The sequence below is a fragment of the Bison bison genome, unplaced genomic scaffold (assembly GCF_000754665.1).
Source record: "Bison bison bison isolate TAMUID 2011002044 unplaced genomic scaffold, Bison_UMD1.0 scf7180017864331, whole genome shotgun sequence".
Lineage (NCBI taxonomy): Eukaryota > Metazoa > Chordata > Mammalia > Artiodactyla > Bovidae > Bison > Bison bison.
This window is the reverse complement of record NW_011494903.1, coordinates 4,137,333-4,156,692: the sequence shown is the minus strand read 5'-3', so window position 1 is coordinate 4,156,692 and position 19,360 is coordinate 4,137,333. Positions and strand designations below refer to the sequence as shown.

The window sequence follows — 19,360 nt, the reverse complement described above, 5'->3', positions numbered from 1 at the left end:
GTGAAAGAGGAGAGTGAAAAAGTTGGCTTAATGATCAACATTCAGAAAACTAAGATCATGGCATCTGGTCCCATCACTTCATGGGAAATAGATGGGGAAACAATTGCAGAATTTAGTTTTTTGGGCTCCAGAATCACTGCAGATGGTGACTGCAGCCATGAAATTAAAAGATGCTTGCTCCCTGGAAGAAAAGTCATGGCCAACCTAGACAGCATATTAAAAAGCAGAGACATTACTTTGTCAACCAAGGTCTGTTGTCAAGGCTATGGTTTTTCCAGTAATCATGTATGGATGTGAGAGTTGGACTATAAAGAAAACTGAGCACCGAAGAATTGATGCTTTTGAACTGTGGTGTTGGAGAAGACTTTTGAGAGTCCCTTGGACTGCAAGGAGATCAAACCAGTCCATCCTAAGGGAAATCAGTCCTGAATATTCATTGGAAGGACTGATGCTGAGGCTGAAACTCCAATACTTTGGCCACCTGATGCAAAGAGCTGGCTCATTTGAAAAGACCCTGATGCTGGGAAAGATTGAAGGCGAGAGGAGAAGGGGACAACAGAGGATGAGATGGCTGGATGGCATCACTGACTCAATGGATGTGAGTCTGAGTGAACTCTGGGAGTTGGTGATGGACAGGGAGGCCTGGTGTGTTGCAGTTCATGGGGTCGCAAAAAGTCGGACACAACTGAGCGACTGAACTGAACTGAAAGCAGACAGAAAGAAATCAGGTTCATTTTGACATCCTTGAGCCACTGGATTGAACTTTACTTGAAACCAAACCTACAACTAGATTTTTCAGTTATGATGAACCAGTACATGCCTTTCAGTTGAAGTGAGTTGGTTTCTTATATACACAACCCAAATGTTACCAATTTAGAAAATCCACATCTTTGACTAAATGAAACAATGTGGGATAACACACACACACACACACACACACACACACAGAAAGAGCACTTGGTCTCTGCACAATGGACATCACACAATACACAATGTGTGAGACATGTGGAGAACACACAATATGTGAGACATGCTCTTAAGGTGATAGTCTAATTGTAAAATAAAATCAATGCATGTGTTAAGTATTAGAAAATAATATGCAAATGGCATTCACTGCTACCAGATGTTGTGGTTTCAGGGAGGGGGTCAGTCTATGAAAGAGAATTAGAGGCTTCGTGGACGAGTGAGACTTAGGCGCATGTTGGATGGAGTTGGATGAAGAAGAGAAAAACAAGAGGAGAAATGTGAGCCAAGAGACCCTGTGATCTAAGGCATCTTTAAAGGAGTGTGACCCTCAAAGCTATAACCTCCATCAGTTTGCTTTATATACTATTCAGCATGGTTTCTGGTGATGCAATAATAATAAGCTGAAACTGACCCTTTGCTAAAGAAAACCAATATAAGCTTTTTCTGGGCACACTTCATCATTTTCTCATGTGCAAAAGTCTGGGTGAAATTCAGCTGTCTAGGCTCTTCTCTCTCAGCTCCCTGCATAATTTCTGCCTCTGAGTTACAGGAAATTTCTTTCTGAAAAGCCATTTGGAGACAGATTGTAATATAATGCTCTTGAACATTCCACTCTAACAATCGATAAAGGCAGCACTCCCTGCAGAAATAATCAAACACAGGATGGAATCTAATATGCACAGAGCTGATATTTTAACTCAAGAAGCTCACGGATCCTTTGCTCGAAGCTGTGGCCCAAATTTGTTTTCCTGTCTTTGTCTTATATTTTTATATATTTTTAAGGTCAAGCTTTTTGAAGTAGCTTATAGTTATTTTATTCTATTTTAGTGGTTCAAGGCTGCCACGAAGGTCAAATCTACGTAAAAATAAGCATGCTGGCAACCAGCAAAGAGCTTGTTATTCTAGGAAGAAATAACAGGGCCATCATGACCCTGGGTCCCCTGCACGCCCTCCTCACACTCTCCTCTTGACTCTTTAAGGAAGAGGCTGAATGCTCATAGCCAGTATGTGTCAAGCAAGCCAGAACTGCTTTCTTGGAGAAGATAAGCTTTTCTAGTAAAGAGCCATCCTGTCCATACTGAATCACCATGGGGTTGGGGATGGGAGATTGTGTGGGGACATCACTTTCATTCTATTCACTGGATTAGAACAAGATGAAAAGCAGTGTTTCTCGTTTCTTCTCTTCTCACCATGGTTATATTCAAGTTCCCTTTCTGAAACTGTCCTCTGAGGATATGTCCCACAATCATCAGATCAATGTTCTGAGCTTGTGCTTAAAACCACGTTTTGTATGTACATCCATGCTCAGCCATGTCTGACTCTCTAACCCCATGGACTGTAACCCGCCAGACTCCTCTGGCCGTGGGATTTCCCAGGCAAGAATACTGGAGTGGGTTGCCATTTCCTCCTCCAGTGTATCTTCCTGACCCAGGGATCGAACCTACATCTCCTGTGTCTCCTGCAATGGTAGGCGGGTTCTTTACCACTGAGCCACCTGGGAACCTTTGGAGGATGCTTAAGGTGTCTTAAACAATAAAGAGTCATAAATGACGACACCCTCTGCATAAGATTTAAAGAACTCATTCTCACTTCGATGACTGTTTTTATAGAAAATCTGAAGTAACTTATAGTAATGAAAGAAATAGGATCCTTTGACTATTCCACAGCTCAAGGCAGCATTCAGAGCTTTGTTCAAGGGGTTTTGGTGTTGCCAAATATATAAATATTTATTGCCAAATAAATATAATTTATCAAACGGATGTTACTTTTCTCATCTTTTCATCTGTGCTCACCCATGCCTGCCTCCATCGCTGCCACCTACATATTTATATAATTATAGAATTAAGAAGAGGACAATGACTTCAGATCTCTGTATGATGAACTGGGGTCAGGATTGTTCAAGAATTCAATGACAATGCAAGGATTTATTCTCTTGGATGTAGGTATATTGAAAAAGTGTTATTTGCTCCAGGCCATTGAAAGGCCAGTACGTCTTCAAAAGTATTAAATACACTAAAAACCCAAGAGTGGTCCACAAAAGAGGACTCCCTCTAAATCCTTACCATGGTTAATCAGGAACAGAACACAGTGAATTGTTATTCAGCAGTGAAGAGGAATGGACTGTTGATACTTTGTACAACAATTGATGAATCTCAAAATAATTATGATCAATGAAAGTGACTAGATTACATTTACACAAATTTCCAGAAAATGTAAACTAATCTACAGTGATAGAAAGCAGGGCAGGAATTGCCTGAGGTAGGGAGGAAATGCAAGTAAGGGCACAAGAAAACTTTTCAAGCTGAATCATATCATCATTATATTAATTGCAAACTAAAATATTGGCACTTGCCATCCACCCGTACAAGGATGAAATCATGAGCTGCTATAGCTACTAACTTCAGTACCCCCGGACTGGTGCTTAGGGTGGAGATCAGGACGGAGACACTGCGCTCTGAGAAAAAACTGGCAGAACAGGCCTTCAGATAGCTAGACATTTTCAGGAAAAGGTTTTATGAGCCCAATTCTTGCGTTTCTAGGAAAGCACTAAACCATTGACAGTGACAACTGCTCTTCGTGACCAGCAGCAAGCCTCTGCCACAACGTGTGCCTGAGTGCACGCACCCACCTTCACTAAAACCATACGTGTCACCGACCTTCCCCTGCCTCTTCAGGGCAGTTTCTCGGAGCAGTCTGGAATGCTGTCTCCCACGCTATAGTCCTAATAAATAAGTAAATATGAATAAATAAAACCTATAAGTAAAACAGCTCACAACCCTTATATTCCACATTTTTGTTACAGTTGACAAATTGTGGAGATGTTTTCACAGGTGTATTCATACCTCAAACTGTATCAAACTATACACTTTACATGTGTGCACTTTATTGTTCGGTATCTCAATAAAGCTGTTTTTGAAACTCAATGATAGAATAAATAGACAATGGGGAATGGAGGAAGAGAGAAAAATGTGAGGGAATATTTTTCCTAGCACAGCCCAAACATTTATTTTGGGGTGCAGCTCCTTCTAGTTTCAACCTAATGTCTCAAAAGTGAGTTCTTATCTTGATGTGTGTGCTTAGTCACTCAGTCGTATCTGACTCTTTGTGACCTTATGGACTGTAGCCCGCCAGGCTCCTCTGTCCATGGAACTCTCCAGGCAAGAATATTGGAGTGGGTTGCTATGCCCTCCTCCAGGGGATCATCCCAACTCAGAGATGGACCCAGGTCTCCCACATTGCAGGTGGATTCTTTACCATTTGAGCCACCAGGGAAGCCCAAGAATACCAGAGTGGGTAGCCTATCCCTTATCCAGGGGGTCTTCCCAACCCCGGAACTGAACAGGGTTCTCCTGCATTGCAGGTGGATTCTTTACCAACTGAACTACCAGGGAAGCCCCTTGTTTTGAAAGTTTGCTTTATATTTCCAGAGAAGAATTACATCTAAACCACAGCAAGTGGTTTACAAGATAAACCACTTGTAACTAACCAACTTAGTTCAACATCTAAGGAAATCTCTTTTGGATATATATCTCATCACCTACACATTGTGTGTACATTAATAATATCTTTCTTCTGGATACTTAATCCTCCTTATTGGTTACCATAAGAGGTTTTTTTTTTTTTAATTTTTAATTGAAGGATAATTGCCTTACAGAATTTTGTTGTATTCTGTCAAACCTCAACATGAATCAGCCATTGGTATACATATATCCCCTCCCTTTTGAACCTCCCTCCTATCTTCCTCCCCACCCCACCCCTCTAGGTTGATACAGAGCCCCTATTTGAGTTTCCTGAGCCATACAGCAAATTCCCATTGGCTATCTATTTTACACATGGTACTGTAAGTTTCCATGTTACTTTCTCCATACATCTCACCCTCTCCTCCCCTCTCCCTATGTCTATTAGTCTATTCTCTATGTCTGTTTCTCCACTGCTGCCCTGTAAAATTCTTCAGTACCATTTTTCCAGATTCCATATGTATTTGTTAGAATACAGTATTTATCTTTCTCTTTCTGACTCACTTCACTCTGTATAAAAGGTTCTAAGTTCCTCCACCTCATTAGAACTGACTCAAATGTGTTCCTTTTATGGCTGAGTAATATTCCATCGTGTATATATACCACACCATAAAAGTTTTGATGGGAAAGGTTCTACAACTCTCAGTCCTCAAATAATACATGTAATTGTGGGAAAATAAATGAGCATCTGGATGATTTACTTGGGTCTTCAAGAAAATCTGTGGCAGGAAAGAAAAAGATAAACACAGACAGAAGACAAGTAACAAGCACATCCAACGAAAGGCTCTTGATAGGATCATTGTTCAATCAAGTCAACTGTAAATAGACTTCTTTGGGACAACTAGAAGGCTTTAGGTATGAGTGTGTGGGAAATGATATTAATGAATTCTGTGAGAGAAAACGGCATGCCTACACATGAAAATATCTATAATGCTTAGAGTTGTGGATAGAAGTATTAAGGGGAGATACTACTGAGGTTTGGGATTGGTTTTAAAATCCTTTTGCAGAGAAAAGTGGGGAAAGCATGGAGCAACTGAGGCAAAACTCAACTGTCAAATCTGGGTGATGGCATTGGACGATTAAGTTAACTGTTCTTTTCACTTTTGCATATATTTGGATTTTTCAAAATGAGAAATGTTTAAAGACTTGGTTAAAGGATTCATCACATTTAGAATGAGGAGAGGGGGCATGAAGCATTTGGTGTTGTTGTTCAGTCATTCAGTTGTGTCCGACTCTTTGTGACTCCATGGACTATAGCCCATCAGGCTCCCCTGTCCTTTCCTATCTCCTGGAGTTTGCTCAAATTCATGTCCATTGAGTCAGTGGTGCTATCTAACCATCTCATCCTCTGCTGCCCCCTGCTCCTTTTGCCTTCAATTTTTTAAAGATTTTGTTAAAGGACTTGTTACATTTAGAAAGAGGAGAGGGGCATGAATCATAGTGATGACCAAAGAAGAAAGGAAAGAACTGACCTGCAAATGAGCAGGTGGCTTGGGAGGAGGGAGTGGTGACTGGTGGCTGTGGAGCTTCCTCAGATCTATTTCTGGAATAGAAATAAAGCGTGCCTGAGCAACCTTAGGAAAAAATGGAGTAAGTGCCCAACCTCCCAGGTGTGTGTGAGGGTTAATGGCCTTTTCTGCAGCCCCAGTGGATGCCCTGAACTATTCAAGGGCCTCATATTCTCCCAAGTGTCCTTATGAGCTCCTGGATCAGATGACAGAAGGCCAGCCCCCACATTCTGCTCCTGTCCCCAGTGAGGCTGATTTTCCAGGAGCCACTTAATCTCCGAAACACTACCATTTTCTCTGATGCCTTTGAAGTTGGAAATCCATCTCTCCATCTCAGAGCTATTTATCCCTTGCGGTCCTCCTCCCAATGACACCACAGACAAGGACCAGGCGACAAGAAAAAGTGAGATGACCCCAAACAAGGTCTCCTTCTACATTTACAGGGCAAACCATGACTTTTCTCAAGGCCCACAAATTATAGGGAAGGAAAGGGTGGAAAAATCCAGAGGAAAAAAAAAAACACAACACCTAACCATACCACCCGTAAAAACATGCCAGATGGGAGGGGAAGATGTCTATAATTCTACTGGTTTTCAAATGGATTTATTTAGTTCAGTCATTTATGAAACAAACTCCAGAAATTCCAGGCATCTCTCCTAAACAAAAGAACCACTAATGTTTGCTTCTGGTCAGCATGTAAAACTTGGTGAAAACCCAAATGTTAGACATAGCTTCCCAAGGAAGCTCAGATCTTAGATATGGAGGGCCTGCCACGTACTTTCTTATCTAGCTGTCAGAGTTCAAGCCAGAGTTACCAACAGCTGGAAGAACCTCCAGGAGATACTCTTCCTACCTATGTCAAGGGGAAACTTCCTCCAGGACGGTCACCAAAACAGAAGTAAAGGTAATTATTTAAACCACAGCACCGCTAAGATGTTCTTGCTGCCCTGAGGCCCTCAAAGCAATCTTGATTCAGACTGTCTAGATTTTACAATGTTATCAGCCGTCAACAGATTTCAACCTTCCTTGAAAGTGCTTCCAATTGTTTCAGTGGCTAACGCAACCTAAATCAACACTGGACATAGCAAAGAAAACAAACCACTTATAAACGTTCCCATACCTGCCAAAACTGGAAAGCTATAAATAGGGGGTAGCAAACACTGTTCAAAAATATTTCTCAGGGAGAAAACAGGCGGAAAAGAGGGAATAATTTTCAAAGAAGGGTTTTTTTAAAAAGTTAGTTCATTTTGCAACTTGGAATTTTTGTGGCCATAAGGAAGGGAGGAAAACGTTAACAGCCATGATGGTATGTTTCTTACACCCAAATTTGAATCAGTTCTAATGAGGTGGATGAAACTGGAGCCTATTATACAGAGTGAAGTAAGCCAGAAAGAAAAACACCAATACAGTATACTAATGCATATATATGGAATTTAGAAAGATGGTAACAATAACCCTGTATACGAGACAGCAAAAGAGACACTGATGTATAGAACAGTCTTATGGACTCTGTGGGAGAGGGAGAGGGTGGGAAGATTTGGGAGAATGGCATTGAAACATGTATAATATCATGTATAATGAAACGAGTCGCCAGTCCAGGTTCGATGCACGATACTGGATGCTTGGGGCTGGTGCACTGTGACGACCCAGAGAGATGATATGGGGAGGGAGGAGAGAGGAGGGTTCAGGATGGGGAACACATGTATACCTGTGGCAGATTCATTTTGATATTTGGCAAAACTAATACAATATTGTAAAGTTTAAAAATAAAATAAAATTTTAAAAAAATCAGCTTGATCGAAGCAATTACATTGTATACAGTCTCAATAGAGTGTTTCATTTAGTTTGTCATTTCTCCTATTGCTTCTGAGAGAGAGAAAAATTTTTTCCATACCTTTATCAGCCTTTTCGGAGAAGGCAATGGCACCCCACTCCAGTACTCTTGCCTGTAAAATCCCATGGATGCAGGAGCCTGGTAGGCTGAAGTCCATGGGGTCGCTAAGGGTCAGACAGGACTGAGTGACTTCACTTTCACTTTTCACTTTCATGCATTGGAGAAGGAAATGGCAACCCACTCCAGTGTTCTTGCCTGGAGAATCCCAGGGACGGGGAGCCTGGTGGGCTGCCGTCTATGGGGTCGCACAGAGTCGGACAGGACTGAAGTGACTTAGCAGTAGCAGCAGCATCAGCCTTTTTGCACTTTTAAGAAAATAGGCTCTTTTCTCTCCAGAGAAAGCTTGGTTTCTCAAGGTCATTTAACTACTAAATCAGAAAGGGAAAGTGAAAGTGTTAGTTGCTCTGTGGTGTCCGTCTCTTTGCGACTCCATGGACTGTAGCCTTCCAGGTTCCTCTGTCCATGGAATTATCTGGGCAATACTGGAGTGTGTAGTCATTCCCTTTCTCCAGGGGATCTTCCTGACCCAGGGATCAAACCCGGGTCTCCTGCATTGCAGGCAGATTCTTTACCATCTGAGCCACCAGGGAAGAACCAAGGTTCAAATCTAGAGTCAATTCTCATATTGAATTGCCCAACTATTTCTTTAATCATTCAATCTGCTGTATCTGTCTTTCAAACATTTAACTCTATTGCTAAGATCTCACTGTTGTTGTTCTAAGGAGCAGAAATCTTTGGAATTAAACCATTTTGAGTTAGAATCGAGCTTCTGCCATTGCTAGCTGTGCAACGCAGCCTAAGTTCTTAAACTTTATCCACCTCGGTTATTCCACAAATGTCCCATGTGGTTTGCTTCTTAGAATCTCATGATTAGTTGATGTGGCTACTGATTACTGATTCAGTGATTTAAAATAAATCTATTTAGGAAAAAAGTCTGAGGGGATAAAATAATGTCTTTTGTGTACAGAATCCTGCCATTAACTTTCTCTTCTGTAAATTGACAATGAAATGAAATAGTTATGTGAAGTGCTTAACATGATGTGTGCAATACAAACATTCAATAAATAATGTGATTATGTTAATACTAAATACCTTCTGATTAGAGTTTCAGATACATATTTCCTAGATTAAAAAGACTTCGTTTATATCCACATATATGAATATAAAATGACAATAAATGCCATGTACCTGTAAATGACACCATTTTCCAAGGGACAGTTTGATCCAAAAATGCTGGTGAAGCCATAAACTTCATCTTCTTCTACAGCCCAGCTTTGGCAACCCTGCTTCAAAATATATGCTCTGTTCATTCTTGCACTATTTTCCTCCCTTCTGTTTGGAATCTGAAGCATTCTTTTTTAGTTTCTGACCCTATAAAGAAGAGCCATCAGACCAAGAGTATTCAGAGCCTAGGATTAAGTGCTGAGGTGGCCCAGCCTTTATATGCAAATATGCAACCTAGCTGCAAACTTTGAAGAACTTATCACTCTAGGAAATGTTTCTCAATATCAAAAAGAAATTCCACAGGACTAAGGACTGTTTATCAACCCCAGCACATTGAGCTGTTTCATTCCTTTTGAGGGGCATTTTTAGAAACACTCCATTGCTTAATTTGTGTAAGACATGCATACTGTGCATGGTCCCCATAGGCATGTATGCTATCCCTGTGTAGTTTTTAATGTTGTTTTCATCCTTTCTTATCTCAAGGTCTACATGTCCTAGAAAGGCTTGCAGGAAGGCTTTGTTTCTATTAAGCATACTGATCGTCCAAGGAGACGGGTAAAAAAATGTGTTATCTGGGTCCTCCAGGAAGCAGGTGCCAAGATGGGATTGAACATGCCAGGATTTAATAGGGAAAATGCCTGTGACAGACCCTGTGTAGGCAGCTGGCATGGCTGGGACTGTCAACACGAGAGAAAAGAGGAAAAAAGTTTGGGTGGATGCATCCTAGTTGGCCTTGCAGAGGTCTATCCAGGGGGCCAAGAAGTCCTGGAGTGAAAGTTGGCAGCTGGGGGAGTCCTGTGTCACCCAGGAACAAGCTGCCTTGGAATCGCTGCTCTGTGCAGTCCTGAGGGCAGTGTGGCCTCTGTGCAAACAGCAGCTGGGTCTCAGATCGCAGCAGCTGGAGTCAGACCTCCAACTGCAGCTCCCTGTAGTTGGAGGTCTTTGAGGCACATTCTCACTCCCTGCCGCAGGGTCTCTTACAGAGGTCTCAGGCAGCTGGAGAAGGCAAAGAGTGCCAGTGGAAAACAGGAGCTGACTGCTCCCCAGGACACACACACACACACAGAGTGTGTGGGAGACCTACATGCTCTGAAAGGTACAAATACATCCCTTTCTGCAAAGTCATGTGCATTGGAGAAAGTCCCCGAACTTCTGTGGGCTTGGAGTGCTGGCATGGGGACCATTCTGTCACGCTGACCTGGTCACAGCCAGCTTCTAAGCAGTGGGGACAGTCTGTCTTTCTTCTGGACAGGAAACATGTCTTCAAGGGGGTGTTGGTTGAAGAATTGAGAAGAAAGAAGAGAAATGAAGAAAGGGAGAGAAGGGTGGAGAGAGAGTGTATGAGAGAGAAAGCTAAGAGCTTCTGATTCACATCCAGGCCTCCATTCTGTGCTCTGCGTGAGACAGAGAACAAGTCAGGAGAGCCCAGTGAGCCCAGTCAAATTCCCCCAGCGGGAAGTGACCTTGGCAGCCGGGCTCAGGAAGCTTCCTAAAGGAGAAATCGAGTCAAGTCAATGGCTCTGGTGAGGTCGGTGGGTCTCAGTGGAGTAGTTTCAGTGATGGGCCTTTAGCACTGGAATCCACTCTCTGTAGGAGGACCAGAGCTGGGTGGAGGACAGGCCTTCCACAGGGTAGAAACTGGATAAACTGAGGAGCCAGGTCACAACTTCACACACACACACACTCGGGCGACGCTCTGCTTCAGTGGATGTTTGAGAGGACCTTGCGATTCATTCAACTGTTACGGATGACCTGCTCATGTTTATGCCTGAAACAGGGGATGCAATTCATTGTGAGTGAAAACAGAGCTTGTTCTTGCCCACACGAGTCTATGTTTTAGTTGGGGAGATAATATTAATAAAATTACCTGCAAATAAGTGCGAAATTGTGGCTGTGTTGCTGTGAAGCAGGCTGGGGACTGATGTCATGAAAAGATAGAATGGGGAAATTTGGTTTACTCCAGAAAATCAGAGAACATCCCTGAAGAAGTAACTGCCAGCTGAGACCTGAAGTTTCAGACAACCTTAAACCTGCACAGGAGTGTGTCCATGTGTGTGTGTGCTCAGTCGTGTCTGACTCTTTGCAAACCCTTGGACTGTAGCCCGCCAGCCTCCTTAGTCCATGGAATTTTCCAGCCAAGAATACTGGAGTGGTTTGCCATTCCTTTCTCCAGGGGATTTTCCTGACTCAGGAATCGAACCTGAATCTCCTGCATTGCAGGCAAATTCTTTACCGCTGAGCCACTGGGGAGTCCCAGCACACAGGAGAGGGCAGAGTTATTGCAAGCAGAGAAAGCATATATACAGCATACACACAGCAGCCCTTTGATGGGAGGAGAAATGGTGCCTAGGAGACTGGAATACAGACAGAGACCAGTGGCGCCCAGCCAGACAAGACACTGGAGCTGCAACAGGGGCAAGGTTAAGGTCAGGTGGGCCATTTTAGGGTCTTCATTTTTGTCCCAGGAGCAGGAGAAGGCTTTAAAGTGGGGAAAGGATAATAATGAGATTTGCATCCTGGGGGAGGGGGAATCATTCTAGCTGCAGTCTGGAGCTGAACTGAAGAAGGTGAGAGGGAATGCAGGCAGAACAGTTAGTGCAAGAGATGCTGGTGGCCCTGACCAGAATGGAAGTGAAGGGGTTCAAGAGATGATTAGGGGAAACATCAAAATCGAATCGCAGTGACTTAGACATGGGCTGAGATAGCAGGAGTGAAGCCAAGGTTTCTGGTTTGCACATCTGGCACGTGGGGATGCCCTCACTGGTTTGTGTGGGCGGAGGGTGGTCACTGCAGAAGGATGGAGGTGGGAAGTGTTCCTTTGGGACATCCAGGAAGAGCCATCAAGAAGGCGATTGCATCCGTGGCTCTAGTTTCTGAGAGTCAGGGTGGAAAGGTGGATTCTCTGCCTTCAGTTGTGCTATCCTGAGCATGGCTCTATGGGGGAGGGGGTATACACTGGAGAAGAGAGTCAGTAGGTCTGGGCATGTGGGGTTTGTACCTGCTTGCCCCTCTCTCCAGGAGCAGCTTTCTGTCCTGGGTCCTTGAGTTAGGCTGCTCGAGAACTGATACAGAGTAAACAGGGCTTGAAAGAACCCAGTTAGCAAAGGATCAGAGGAGACCTAGAAGGGGGCTCTTGAGTCCTTGACAGAAGGAAGTTCTGGGGCCTCATATTGGTCCTTCATACTCTGAGTACCCATAGTCTAACAACACTGTTGACCTCTGATGTGATTTGGTTTCCTGGGAACCTGGAAAAGCACAGCGTGTTCCTGTGTGTGGACACAGTGTTATCTTTGGCTTGGCCTGAGGCTGCCCCGGGTGCACAACAGTCCAGATGGTGCTCCTGCCACCTGCAGGACAGAAGCAGGGACGTAGCCTGGTCCTCCTGCTTCCGTCCCCATAACGCGGGGACACAGATGCTCCTCAGGGAGAAACAAGGAACTGCTTTCCCCACGAAGCTGTACAAATACTATCATCAGTCCAACAGGGGTTTCAGGAAGTCAGGTATGGGCACCAATGCATTCCTGGAGAGACTGGGGGACAACTGAAACCCCTTATCCCATGGAACATCCCTGGAAGCAGTGGGTGGGTAAACCCCAGGTCTGTCTGATTGGTCTCTTTTTGTACTTCCTTAGATGCTGTTGAAACTTGTCCTACCAGGGGATGGGGACAGGTTAATCCCCTGAATTTGGGAGAAGGAATTAAGGAACGTGCCTCAGTTTCTGTCTCGTCTCTTTTGGAGTCTGTCCATTTGCATAAAGTAGGCATTTTCATCTGCTCAAGAGTTTATCAGTCAAGACCCTGGCCCTGGGTAAGACTTGCATTTTTGTCACTTTGCTTCTGACCAGGAAGGTAAGTTGTGTTCTGCAGCACCCTCTTAGGAAATCCACTGGGACTTTCTACTAAGCTCTGCTTTCGAATATCAGCTTTATCAATGCTAAGTCTGACTTTAAAAAATCTCCATCTGCCTACTTTTCGTGTCTGTGTTAAACAAAAAACAGGACTGTCAGTTCTGGACCCCTTTACACTCCAACATATACAGAAGACTATGAAGAACATTTTGAACTTGGGCAAACTCCAGGAGACGGTGAAGGACAGGGAGGCCTGGCACGTCGCCTTCCTTGGGGTCATAAAGAGTCGGACAGGACTTAGCGACTGAACGACAGCAACAGTGGAGAACGTCAGTCCTGGGGATCTTCCTACAGCTTAAATACGAGGCGTCCGCCCTGTTGAGAGAATTCAGCCCCTTGATAGAACTGAGCTGAACCTTCCAACCACTATGTTGAATATGATCTGGTATAAGTATATGACAGATACTTTTTTCCATCAGTAAGTGTAAATTAGTCATATAGCTATTACAATGCAGGGAAAATTTAGGGAAAAAATGTTTTTAGGCCTTTCCTGTACTCACTGTTTGGGCAGGCAGGGTTTTTTCCATTTGTTCCTCCAGATCCATTTTCATCCTTCTTCACTCTACCATGCACCCCAGCAGGCTGGCCTGGAAGAACTGCATCAGTGGGCTCCTGCTGGTTTCAGTCCACGGAAGGCACTAGAAGGAGGAGAGGGAGTGACAGAAAGATCTGGGTGTTTGTGACCTCAGTCTCTGTTGTTCTGGTCCTCCTTCTCGACTGATGGTCAAACTCCTCTCAGACGGCTCCTTTCCCACATTACGGGTCTGATTAAATTTGAGTCAATTCGATTGAATTCGAGCTTGCCCCTTCAAGCTTAGGGGCAACAGTGGCCACTCCCCATCATCATCCTTGTGGTGTTTCACAATTCCTTCTGACTCCCTACTCCTGGCCATGCCTCCACAAATAGTTTCCTTTTTAATATTCTTCAATGACCACCTTGAATGTACTCTTTTCTGCGGAAACCCAAGCACTATGTTACGTTACCAAGAGTGGACCAAAAGACATCTGAATTTCCATTCAGATTCTCTGCCATGTTCACGTGTTCCCTGCCTTGTATGCAACCAGTTACCATGCAGAGAGATGCCTCTCTGGGAGGCTCTGCTCCTCACATACATATCTCCCAGCTCAGACACAGTTCCAAGCTGTCTGCATCAGTCAACAGGCAGGGAGAGCATGGCAGGATTGTGAGTATCTGCATTAGAGGTGCCTACAGCTGTATGTGGTCTTAGAGCTCGTCATTCTAGAAAGCTTCAACACCATCAGATTAAATTCACTCTTTGCTCTTGGCTGTGTACAAAACTAAATAAACTGTTGGGATCAGATATGCTATTCATTAGTCTTACTCCATGGGACACCCAGTTTGCTTTCATAGTATCTGGCAAGTATCCTAGAGTTAGGCAGGAGTGAGCACTTACGGATAATTGTCTTATTGGATGTTTTCCTGCGGGTCTCCAAAGTAGACGAGTTTGGCTTTACTGATTCTGGAAAACAGAGAATATGGCACTTAACTAACACTTGCTGAGCACACATTACGAGGCAGACACTGCACATCCATTCTCAGTCGCTTCAGTCGTGTCTGACTCTTTGTGATCCTGTGGACTGTAACCCACCAGGCTCCCCTGTCCATGGAATTCTCCGGGCAAGAACACTGGAGTGGGTTGCCATTCCCTTCTCCAGGGGATCTTCCCGACCCAGGAATCAAAGCCAGGTCTCCTGCACTGCAGGTGGATTCTTTACTGCTGAGCCACCTGGGAAGCCTGAGATAGACACTGTACCAGGCATTTTCCATATTAAAGTTCCCAATATCCACAACAATAGTGAAAGAGTTATCATTTCATTTCACAAGTGAAGAGACTAAAGCCCAGAGAGATGAAATGATTTTCCTCATGAAAAAGAGCTAGTGATTATGGGTCAGAATTTGTACCTGGATTAAAAATTACTATAACAATTATTTTATCTGCCATTTTCGTTCCTTGTTTCTGAGTAAACATACGCTTTGAACTTTGTCACTAACTAGCTATGTCATGTTGAATAATCTGCTTTACCTAGCGCATGAAAAATAGTCAGTTAAATTGTGCCCTCTTCCCTCTTCCAGAAGTAGAAATATGGTTTTTTGGAAACAGGAAAATGTGCAAACTAGAACAATGAGGAATAATGATAAATAGGTAAGATGAGGCCAGAGAGTAGGTTTTCCTAAAAAAAAAAAAAAGGGGGTAAGAAAGCTTGAGTTCTATAGGCAATAGTGGTTAATGGCAGTTTTCAGATAAAGAAATGATATGAAAAATTTGGTGCTTTGGCAAGAAAAATATGACAGTCATATTCAAGAAATAAGTTGTTCTCACAACTTATTTAAGAGTTAATAAGAGATGCATTCCTTTGTCAGTCTCTTTAAAAGAATGTTCCTTCCAATTTCATGGAAAATGCCCCTTGGGAAGGCACAGCCTAGACTATAATCCTTGTTTAGTAGGATATTTAATTGAAACAATGCCTCTCCTTGTTAAGCATAGAAAGAGCTTGTATTCTCCCAGTAGGTGCAGTACTGAGGGCCTGGGACATATGCCCCCAGAGTCCTAGACAGAAGGGCCGAGACAAATAGAATGGTCAGGGTAAGAAGATTTAAACCCGGTGAGATAAAACTGGAAAAGCATGTAACAAGAAGATACATCAACCAGGAAGGCTAAAGTATACCCCACCCCACAACAATGCGGTAATCACACAGATGAGAAAACAACAGAGATCCTCCAATCTGCCGAGGCACAGAGTTTTCAACTTCTTAGTAACAGGGCATCTGTGAAGCCACTTAGGATCTCAAATGATTACAACTCGAGTGGACGCAGACATAGAAAAATGTGTGTCGTTCCTTCCAATGGCAAGAAATTTGAAAACTAATTTAAATTTAATTTAAATTAGAAATTTAACATCTACCTTGGAGTGTATCTAGTAGTTGCTTAAATACACATACCTGGTGGGCTGCCGTCTATGGGGTCGCACAGAGTCAGACACGACTGAAGCGACTTAGCAGCAGCAGCAGCAGCAGCAGATGCTTAATAAATTTTGAATGAACAAACCATCTATCAGAAAGCTGTAATTTTTTTCAGTCCTATTGAGCTATAATTGATGTAAAACACTGTGTTAGTCTAAGGTGTACAATACAATGATCTGATACACGTATGTATTGTGAAATGATCACCTATTGCGGTTTACTTAACATCAATCACTTCATACAATTTTTTTCTTGTGATGAGAACTTTAAAGATCTACTTTCTTAGCAACTTTCCAAAGTGTGATACTGTATTGTTAACTATAGTCACCTGTTGTTCATTACACCCCTAGGACTTGTTTATCTTATAACTGGAAGTTTGTACCTTTTAATACACACCCACGTCCCCTGAATTCCCTGCCTCTGGTAACCACCAATCTATTCTCTATTTTTGTGAGTTTGATTTTTATAGATTTCACATGTAAGTGAAGTCATATAGTATTTGTCATTCTCTGTCTGACGTACTTAACTAGCATAATGTCCTCAAGGTGTATCCTTGTTGTTGTAAATGGCAGGATTTCCTCCCTTTTGATGACTGAATAACATATATATATTATAATAATATATGTATTATAATATATATACATGTATGTGTATATGTATAATGTAAGGTGTTATACATATATACACACTTTATATATATATATATATATATAAAAGTATATTTATATATAAAGTCCCTTGGGCAGCAAGGAGATCAAACCAGTTGATCTTAAGGGAAATCAACCCTGAATATTCACTGGAAGGACTGACGTTGAAGCTGAAGCTCCAGTATTTTGGTCATCTGATGCGAACAGATGACTCATTGGAAAAGTGCCTAGGCTGGGAAAGATCAAGGGCAGAAGGAGAAGAGGGCATCAGAGGATGAGATGGCTGGATGGCATCACCGATGCAATGAACATAAACTTGAGCAAACTCTGGGAGATGGTGACAGACAGGGAGGCCTGGCATGCTGCGGTCCACAGGATCATCAAGAGTGGGATATGACTGAGCAACTGAACAACAACTAAAATACATACATATATATATATATACACACACACACACACACTACATTTTCCTTTTCCATTCATCCATCAATGGATGGACGCTTAGGTTGTTTCTGTGTGTTGGCCATTATAAAATATGTTGTGATGCACATGGGGGTGCATATATCTTTTCAAGATCATGATTTCATTTCCTTGAGTTATTTACCCAGAAATGGAATTATTAGATCATATGGAAGTTCTATTTCTAATGTTTTGAGGAATCTCCACTGTATTTCATAGTGCCTACACCAATGACATTCACAACAACAGTGCATCTAGGTTGCTTTTCCTCTACATCCTCACCAGCACTTGTTATCTCTTGTCTTTGCAGAGGATGAGACATCTAGATAGCATCACTGACTCCATTAGCCACAAAGGCATAGGTTTATTTCTGGATTCTCTATTATGTCCCATTGACTTTTATGTCTGTTTTTATGCCAATACCATATTGTTTTGATTACTATAGGTTTGTAATAAATTTGAAATCAGGAAGCATGATGCTTCCAGCTTTGTTCCTCTTTCCCAAGATTGTTTTGGCTATTCAGGATTTTTTGTAGTTCCCTTCAAATTTTAGGATTATTTTTCCTATTTTTGTGAAAATGCCATTGAAATTTTTGATGGGAATTTGATTAAATTTGTGGATCACTTTAAGTAGTAAAAATTTTTAATAATATTAACTTTTCCAATCCATGAGCACATATCTATTTTCTTGTGTTATCCTCAATTTCTTTCATCAATTTCTTATAGATTTTAGTTTACAGATCTTTCACTTCCTTGGTCAAATTTATTCCTAGGTATTTTATTATTTTTAATGCAATTGTAAATGAGATTGCTTTTTAAATTTATCTCTCTTATAGTTTTATTAGTGTACAGATATGCAACTGATTTTGTAGCCTGCAACTTTACTGATTTTGTTTTTTAGTTTTAACAGTTTTTTGGTGGAGTTTTTAGGGTTTTCTATACAAGATATCATGTAATCTGCAAATAGATAGTTTTACTGTTTTTCCGAATTTAGATGCCTTTCATTTCTTTTTCTTACTTAATTGATCTACTTAGGACTTCCAGACTATGCTGAATAAAAGTGGTGAGAGTGAATATCCTTGTCTCATTCCTGATCTTAGATGAAATGTTTTCAACTTTTCACCATTGAATATGATGTTAGCTGTGCACTTGTCACATATGGCCTTTATTATGTTGAAGTATGTTCCTTCGTGCCCATTTTGGTGAGAGTTTTCATCATTAGCAGATGTTGAATTTTGTCAAATGTTTTCTCTGCATCTATTGAGATGATCATGTGACTTTTATCCTTTATTTTGTTGCTGTGATTTGTCACATTGATTGACTTGCAGATGTTGAACCATCCTTGTATCTCTTAAAATGTCCAGTTGTATCATAGTGTATAATGTTTTTAATGAGTTGTTGAATTCAGTTTACTACTATTTCATTGAGAATTGTTGTATTATATTCACCAGGGATACTGGATTACAATTTTCTTTCCTCATAGTGTCTTTGTCTGGTTTTGGTGTCACAGTAGTGCTGAACCCATAGAATAAATTTGGGAGTATTTCCTCCTCTTCTGTTTTTTGGATTAGTTTCAGAAGGGTTAGTACTAATTCTTCTTCAAATGTTTAGCAGAATTCATCAGTGAAGCCATCTGGTCCTGAATTTTTGTTTGCTTAGGGATTTTGATTATTGACTTATTCTCCTTACTAGTAATTGGTCTGCTCAGATTTTCTATTTCTTCATGATTCAATGTTGGTAGATTATGTTTCTAGAAATTCAGACTATGTTGCTCAACAGAAGAAGAAAGAGGATAAAAGAATCACAAAACAGCCAAAAAATAATTAACAAAATGGTAATACAGGTCCATAGTGGAAGTCGCTCAGCTGTGTCAGACTCTTTGCAACTCCATGGACTGTAGCCCACCAGGCTCCTCTGTCCACGGAACTCTCCAGGCAAGAATATTGGAGTGGGTAGCCATTCCCTTCTCCAGGGAAACTTCCCCACCCAGGGGTTGAACCCAGGTCTCCTGCATTACAGGCAGATTCTTTACGGTCTGAGCCACAGGGAAGGCCAACATAATTACTTTAAATGTAAATTTACTAAATCCTCTGATCAAAAGACATAGAATGACTGAATGGATAAAAAACAAGACCCAGTTATATGCTGACCACAAGAGACTCACTTTGACTTTAAGGACACATACAGACTCAATGTAAAGGGATGGGAAAAGAATTCCACATAAATGGAAATGAAAAGAAACCTAAGGCAGCT

General features: G+C 42.0%; 1 long non-coding RNA gene across 1 annotated transcript; it reads right to left on the bottom strand.

Moving 5' to 3' along the window:
- Positions 1–3,609: 3,609 nt before the first annotated feature.
- Positions 3,610–14,634, bottom strand: LOC104998538. Its single transcript, XR_826478.1, has 4 exons — positions 14,434–14,634; positions 13,519–13,656; positions 9,075–9,257; positions 3,610–3,688 (listed from the first exon to the last, which is right to left on the bottom strand). It is a non-coding gene; the product is annotated as an uncharacterized LOC104998538 (long non-coding RNA).
- Between the last annotated feature and the right edge of the window lie 4,726 nt (positions 14,635–19,360).